We start from the raw sequence: 7,860 nt of genomic DNA on the forward strand, positions 1-7,860 counted from the left end.
GAAAGTGTCCATACTTTTTATAAAAAGGATCGATACTTCTTTAAAGTTATGTAATTTAGTTTCAATTTTTTTTAATAGTGTTTCATGTTTTCCACCTACAATATTAATTTAATAATTTCATTTGCACAAAAAATTATTTGATTATTTGATATTTTATAAAATATTATTTAGAATTTTTAATTTAACAACATTAAATATATATCGTAACGTAAAAATAAATCATTAGACGCCTATAATTACTAAATTAAATCTTAAAACTCACTCAAAAGATAACCTTAAATTAATGTTTTCCACAGTGAAAAAAGTATGGACACTTTTATAAAAGGATAGACACTTTACAATATAACCACTACCTATTACATTATATAAACGATACCTATTACATTATATAAGCGCTACCTATTACATCATATTTTTACCTATTATATTGAAAGTGTCCATACCTTTTAAAAAGGATCGATACTTCTTTTAAAGTTATGTAATTTATGTTTCAATTTTTTTTAATAGTGTTTCATGTTTTCCACCTACAATATTAATTTAATAATTTCATTTGCACAAAAAATTATTTGATTTTTTGATATTTATAAAATATTATTTAGAATTTTTAATTTAACAACATTAACCAAAGATAATAATAAATATGTAATATATGTTTGTTTTTAATTTAATAATAATATATACAACATCAAACACATTCCAGCTATAAATTACAAGCTAAGGACACTTGAAGAAGCAAGAGAACAACTATCCAAGCAATCAAAAACGAGAAAATCCCAACATGATAACAACTGAACATATCATATCAATGTTCAAAATCAAGTTGGAGATTTTGATTTCCTTTTGCTTGGCATCATATGAGATTTGAATTTTGATTTCCTTTTGCTTGGCACCATATGAGCTTTGGATTTTGATGAGCATCGGAAGTATTTCAGACTTATGATTTGGGTGGTACTCAGAAGCATTTCGGACTTAGATTTTAGTTGCTATTTGTTTACCACCCAGATCATACGCCCGAAACGTTTCTGACGCTTTAAAGTTGACTAAAAAATACAATGGTATGGATTTCCCTCGCGTTTAAACGTTAGAAAAAAACAATGGAAATTAGGAATAATCAATGATAACATGCATATTGGCTTGGGCTAATATTTATAGTGGAGCCGAAATATATATTGAAATTCAAACTCAAATTAAAATATAAATTCAAACTCCAATTACATATGAAATGAATTTGAAATGCAGTGTTAAATTGAACATGAAAATTGCATAATTGATTCATACTGTTCAAGTAACATGCTTTATGAACCATCAAGCTAAAAGACAATATTGATTGAGTTCAAAGCTGAGTTGTGAGTTGAGGGTTGTCACACTTGTCACATGGTTGGAATAAAGTAATTTGATGTAATAATTTTATTTGCACAAAAATTATTTGATTGTTTTGATATTTTATAAAATAATATTTAGAATTTTTAATTTAATAATATATATCGTAACGTAAAAAATAAATCATTAGACGCCTATAATTACTAAATTAATATCTTAAAACTCACTCAAAAGATAACCTTAAATTAATGTTTTCCACAGTAAAAAAAGTATGGACACTTTTATAAAAAGGATAGATACTTTACAATATATTATATAAGCTACCTATTACATTATATAAACGATACCTATTACATTATATACCCACCCTTTAACTCCACTACCAATGCCACATCATAGTGAAAGCAGCACGACTGAAACAATTCAAAATGAACCTTTGCTTACATCTCCATCAACTCCTGGAGCACTGAACTTGCACAACAAAATTTTTGCCATGGATAATACTGATGTAGACAATGTTAAGCCAACCGAGGAATGCCATGAAGTACATACTTGATGAATCTGACAGATTGGTTGGTCAGCTCTTCTGTTCACGTGATCAAGCTTGGCACTTTTACAAGGGATTCGCACGGGAACATGGGTTTAGTGCACGTAAGGGAACAACACGGCTTGACGTGGAAGGGGATGTGAAGACACAAGAATTTTGTTGTTCCAAAGAAGGGTTTCGAGTATCAAAAGTCAATACTGTTGATCGCCAACGTGCTCATACGCCAGTCACAAGAACAGGATGTAAGGCTAGAGTCGTAGTTACAGCAACAAATACAAACGATCAGTGGGTTATAAGTAAGTCTGATCAGAAACATAATCATGCATTGTGCACATCTGCTATGACACCATTTATGCGTTCTAATAGAGCTGTAAGTAAGGCTGATATCGATGAGGCAACAACATTGAAAGAGGTCGGTGTTGGGCACGTCACAAGTAATGAACTATTTAACGCAGCAGGCAGGGCTATCATAATGTTGGATTTACACATAAAGACCTCTACAATGCACTTCAAAGAGGTAAAGCAAAGGAAATCGTCGATGGGATGTGAATGCGCTTATTGCCTATTTGATTATAAGAAACATGATGATCCCGAGTTTTTTATGACATACTCGGTAGACGAATCGGGGGCATTGTATAATTTTATTTGGTCGGATTCTACATCGAGATCGGATTACACATGCTTCGGTGATGTAATTGCGTTCGACACAACGTACAAAGATAATTTGTATGGTCGCCAATTATGCCTATTGTTGGTGTCAATCATCACCATAACACAATTGTGTTTGCCACTGCCATAATCGCTGACGAGACGTCTCAATCTTTCGAGTGGGTGCTACAGAATTTTTAGAAGCCATGATGAATAAATCACCTATTTCTGTTGTAACCGATGGGGATAGGGCAATGCAGAGGGCTATCAAATCTGTTATCCCTTATGCTAAGCACAGATTATGTTCTTGGCATCTTTCTCGCAATGCACAAGCTAACATTGGTGACCCAAAGTTTACAGCAGCATTCTCAAAATGCATGGCTTCCTGGTGGACAACCAAGGAATTTGATATTCAATGGCGTTCGATTGTTTCAGAATTCAACGTCCACAAGCATCCATGGGTGATTGAGAAGGGAAATACACGACACTTATGGGCACAAGCATATCTAACGGTCATATCTTTGCCAATATTCGCTCAACACAAAGGTGCGAGTCTATGAATGCTTCACTAGCTATTGCACTGAAACACAAAGACATATTTAGATGTTGGTTCGTGCAATTGAAGATGGAATTAGTAGAATGCGTATGAACGAGTTGAAAGCGGATTACTTAAGTTCCCATACTAAGCCCTTCCAGATCACAAAACTGGTCGACCTTGAAAGCCATGCCGCTGCGATTTTTACCCGCGAATCTTTTCGTCTGTTCCAAGATGAACTTATACGGGAGACATTGTACCGGATTGAGGCAGAGATTAAGTCCTTATCAGATGAATGTCACATTATATTTTGTCAAAGTACGCAGAAAAAAATAGGAAATTTGAAATTAGTTTTGATTCTCGTACGAAAACTCTAATTTGCTCCTGCAAAAAAATTCGAGACCGTTGGACTTCCGTGTCGCCATCAACTCACATTTTGAAGCAATTGGACTACACATATTTGCCCGGGACTTTGATTCAAAGTAGGTGGACTAATGATGCGAAGGCTTCTGCACCCAGCTCAGTGGGTACTGCAACGGTGAGGGGCATAACAAACTAACATGTCCTCAAGTCAAGCTCAGTTTGAGTACAAGCACACAACCTACATCAACTGATTTTTTCGAAGACGGAATGGAATGACAACGATCTCCATATATATCGTAAGTATCAACATGACTCCTATTGTATGTACATATAAATATTTGAATGAAGGAAGAAAAACCGCGTTACTTAAAATTACCGACACTTTTTTAAATGGTATCGACACATTTTAGGTTGTAGACATATTCACGCATAAAACCGGTATATTTATACCGGTTATATTACAAAATTATCTATTACATTATAATTATGGGTTCCGAGTGTAAATGTCGACACTTTTTTAAATCGTATCGACACATTTTTCTTCCAATATGGACATAAAGTACCGACACAATATTAAAAGTGTCGATATAGGTTGTAGACCTATTCGCTCATACAACCGGTATATTTATACCTGTTATATTACAAAATTATCTATTACATTATAATTATGGGTTCCGATGTGTAAATGTCGACACTTTTTAAATCGTATCGACACATTTTTCTTCCAATATGGATAAAGTACCGACAATATTAAAAAGTGTCGATATAGGTTGTAGACCTATTCGCTCATACAACCGGTATTTTATACCTGTTATATTACAAAATTATCTATTACATTATAATTATGGGTTCCGATGTGTAAATGTCGACACTTTTTTAAATCGTATCGACACATGGAGACTTTACGTTTGATGTCGTTGACGTAATTCGTTACGCAACATGGAGACTTCACGTTGCAATGATGAAATATCGGATCGCATTCCACTCACAAGGGAATCAATATGCTCCCGAAAATTAACCATGTATTCCATCACGGTCTTAATTGTGACATCCTCTGCAACTGGAGCTTCTTCCATCATTGCGTCTCCACTTGGTTGCTCTTCTTCATGGCCAACGGGGTCCATTTCCCCCCTCTCTTGATCTAATCCGACCTCCTTGACACGCTTCCAACCGAGTTTTTCAACAAAATCATATCCCGCTTTTTAATAAATACCATGTCAATCTTGCGGGTTAATCGAACAGGGGTGTCATGCGAAAAATCAACTTCCTTCTTCTTCAACAGATGGGTGATGACACATCCATATGGTAGTGTAGTTGAAATTGTTGCTCCCTTTGTGACCATATATACAATTGTATTAAATATGAGTTTGCAATGTTTGGAGCCGTTTTGGATTTATACTTTGCTATCCACCAATAATCGCTGTCTCGAAGCGTTGAATGTTTTCCCCCACTAGGCCGGATATACCATGTGAGCATTTTGTGAAACACTCTCGACTCTACATCGAGGTGAATTGGGCTATTTCTAGTAACCCGTTTAATTGTAGACCAATCTACACCATTTTCATCTGAATCCCCTGTATTCGCTACACCTAAACCCTCCGCAATAGTTTCTGGGATATATATATCCTTCCCCATGACATGTGTATTAATTCCTATTATATTAGTCTTATTAGGCTCGTGCTGTAAGGAAGCATTGTTGTAGAAGACTCTAACTAGGTTGGGATAATATCTTGGTTCTACACAAGGAATTCAAGCCAACCCCAAGATGTAAATGTGGATTTAAAACTAAATGCATATTTATCATCAAACAAGAAACCCAGGTCAATGAAACGTTCGGGACGAATCTTCCTTACTTTAAACTCGTCTGCCATCTTTGTTTCTCCATGTCGGATCTAAAGTTCAGAGTTTCGAAGGACCTGATTTCCTCAGAAGAATCGTTTGTTACAGAAGAAGGTGGTTGAGAAGAACTGGGTTGAGAAGAGCTTTGAGAAAGACCTCGCTTCTGACGCTGACGTTTGGAGCCATTTTGGTTTGATGCTACCCCTATTACAATGGAACACAACACATTCAGGATAAAAACTCCAATATAGAAATCAATCAAACCCATAAAATATCGATAAATTTACCTGAATATCTGGTCGTCACTTATGATAACGGTAGAAGAAAGAGGAAGATCTGCCTGCTTGCCTTTATGTTTAGGGTTTCTCGATTAAGAGTACTATATATCGTAAACGGTGGAAAACACTTGATATTTAAATTAGTATCGACACAAACTATATTAGTGTCGACATTATTTAGACATATTCTCACATAAAACGGTATAATTGTACCGGTTAGATTGAAAATTACATATTACATTATACTTTTGGGTTCGATGATTTTGGGATCGACACTTTTTATATCGGATCGACACTTTATGGTGCACCCTGTTTTCCATTCATATTTAAATTAGTATCGAAACAAACTATATTAGTGTCGACACTTATTTAGACATATTCTCACATAAACCGGTATAATTGTACCGGTTAGATTGAAAAATTACATATTACATTAACTTTTGGGTTCGATGATGTTGGGATCGACACTTTTATATATGGATCGACACTTTATGGTGCACCCTGTTTTCCATTCATATTTAAATTATCGACACAACTATATTAGTGTCGACATTATTTAGACATATTCTCACATAAAACCGGTATAATTGTACCGGTTAGATTGAAAAATTACATATTACATTATAATTTTGGGTTCGATGATTTTGGGATCGACACTTTTTATATATGGATCGACACTTTATGGTGCACCCTGTTTTCCATTCATTCTGGAAATAAATATCGACACAAACTATATTAGTGTCGACACATTATTTAGACATATTCTCACATAAAACCGGTATAATTGTACCGGTTAGATTGAAAAATTACATATTACATTATACTTTGGGTTCGATGATTTTGGGATCGACACTTTTTATATATGATCGACACTTTATGGTGCACCCTGTTTTCCATTCATTCTGGAAATAAATATCGACACAAACTATATTAGTGTCGACACATTATTTAGACATATTCTCACATAAAACCGGTATAATTGTAACGGTTAGATTGAAAAATTACATATTACATTATACTTTTGGGTTCGATGATTTTGGGATCGACACTTTTTATATATGGATCGACACTTTATGGTGCACCCTGTTTTCCATTCATTCTGGAAAAAAATATCGACACAAACTATATTAGTGTCGACACATTATTTAGACATATCTCACATAAACCGGTATAATTGTACCGGTTAGATTGAAAATTACATCCTTTTGGCCATATTGTAAATTTGCCTTTTACTTCCAAGTATCAACATGACCCTTAATGTGTATAAGAAACATGTACAACAACATACTGCTAACTTTTCTCATCTCATTCATAATTATATTCACATACGAAAATATAAATCGTATACAAAATTATAAATCTTATACAAAATTAACCCTACATTTACATCATTGCATTCTTTTGTTATTCTTATGTAATATTGCAGCTTTTGTTATCTCCTGTCTTCGTTCATTTTTGATTGTGGCTTACGAGATCGTTAATGCTCGCGATCGATCCCAGTCTCCAACAACCTATATTCAAATTGTCAGAACGTTAAGTATTGTCAACTACAGCATTCAATATACGAATTTTAACAATTTTACCACAAACGATTTTTTCTATCCACTTACAAAATCACCAGTTGCCCCTGTAGAACCGATCGATTCCATCCACATCATCACATACATGCCGCAATCATATCTGTTACAAAATTTGAAAACCACACATGTCAATTATGATGAATACTGCATAAATTAAGCTTTCTATTTGTGATAACATCTCATACCCATTCAATTGCTTATTCTTCTTATGCTCCACAAATTTGAAATTTTTCAAGGGATACTTTCCTAGAGATCCACAGGACTCAACCCAAATGCGTTTCTTATTATAAGAATCTAATATTTTAATCTGCATTAAAATAGAAGAAGTTATGCACCAAAAAAATTATGCATTATAATTTACATAATGTCCTTTCATACATACATACATACCAATCTCTTAGCATCCTTCACTCTCTGTTTAGCTGCTTCAGTTGTAAACATACTATATATTGTTACAACATGATCTACCATAACCAACACCAACAGATACCAATGTGAATTATGGTAGTTTATTGTGATCATGATCTGCAACAAATTTCACACCCAATTTGACAAAATTCAACATTCTATATCCGAAAACATCATTTGCAATTGGTATGGTGTCTTACCTTCTCACAGTCGGTGAATTTCACATAGTTATCCAATATGACACCCCAGAAGGTAGAAATACTCTCAACACTTTCTTTGTTGTTGGCTTCCAACGCCTGTTGCTGTAATTACGCAACAAACATTATTAATTTACCGTCTATA

This window comes from Hibiscus syriacus, unplaced genomic scaffold (assembly GCF_006381635.1).
Source record: "Hibiscus syriacus cultivar Baekdansim isolate YM2019G1 unplaced genomic scaffold, ASM638163v2 tig00117056_pilon, whole genome shotgun sequence".
NCBI lineage: Eukaryota > Viridiplantae > Streptophyta > Magnoliopsida > Malvales > Malvaceae > Hibiscus > Hibiscus syriacus.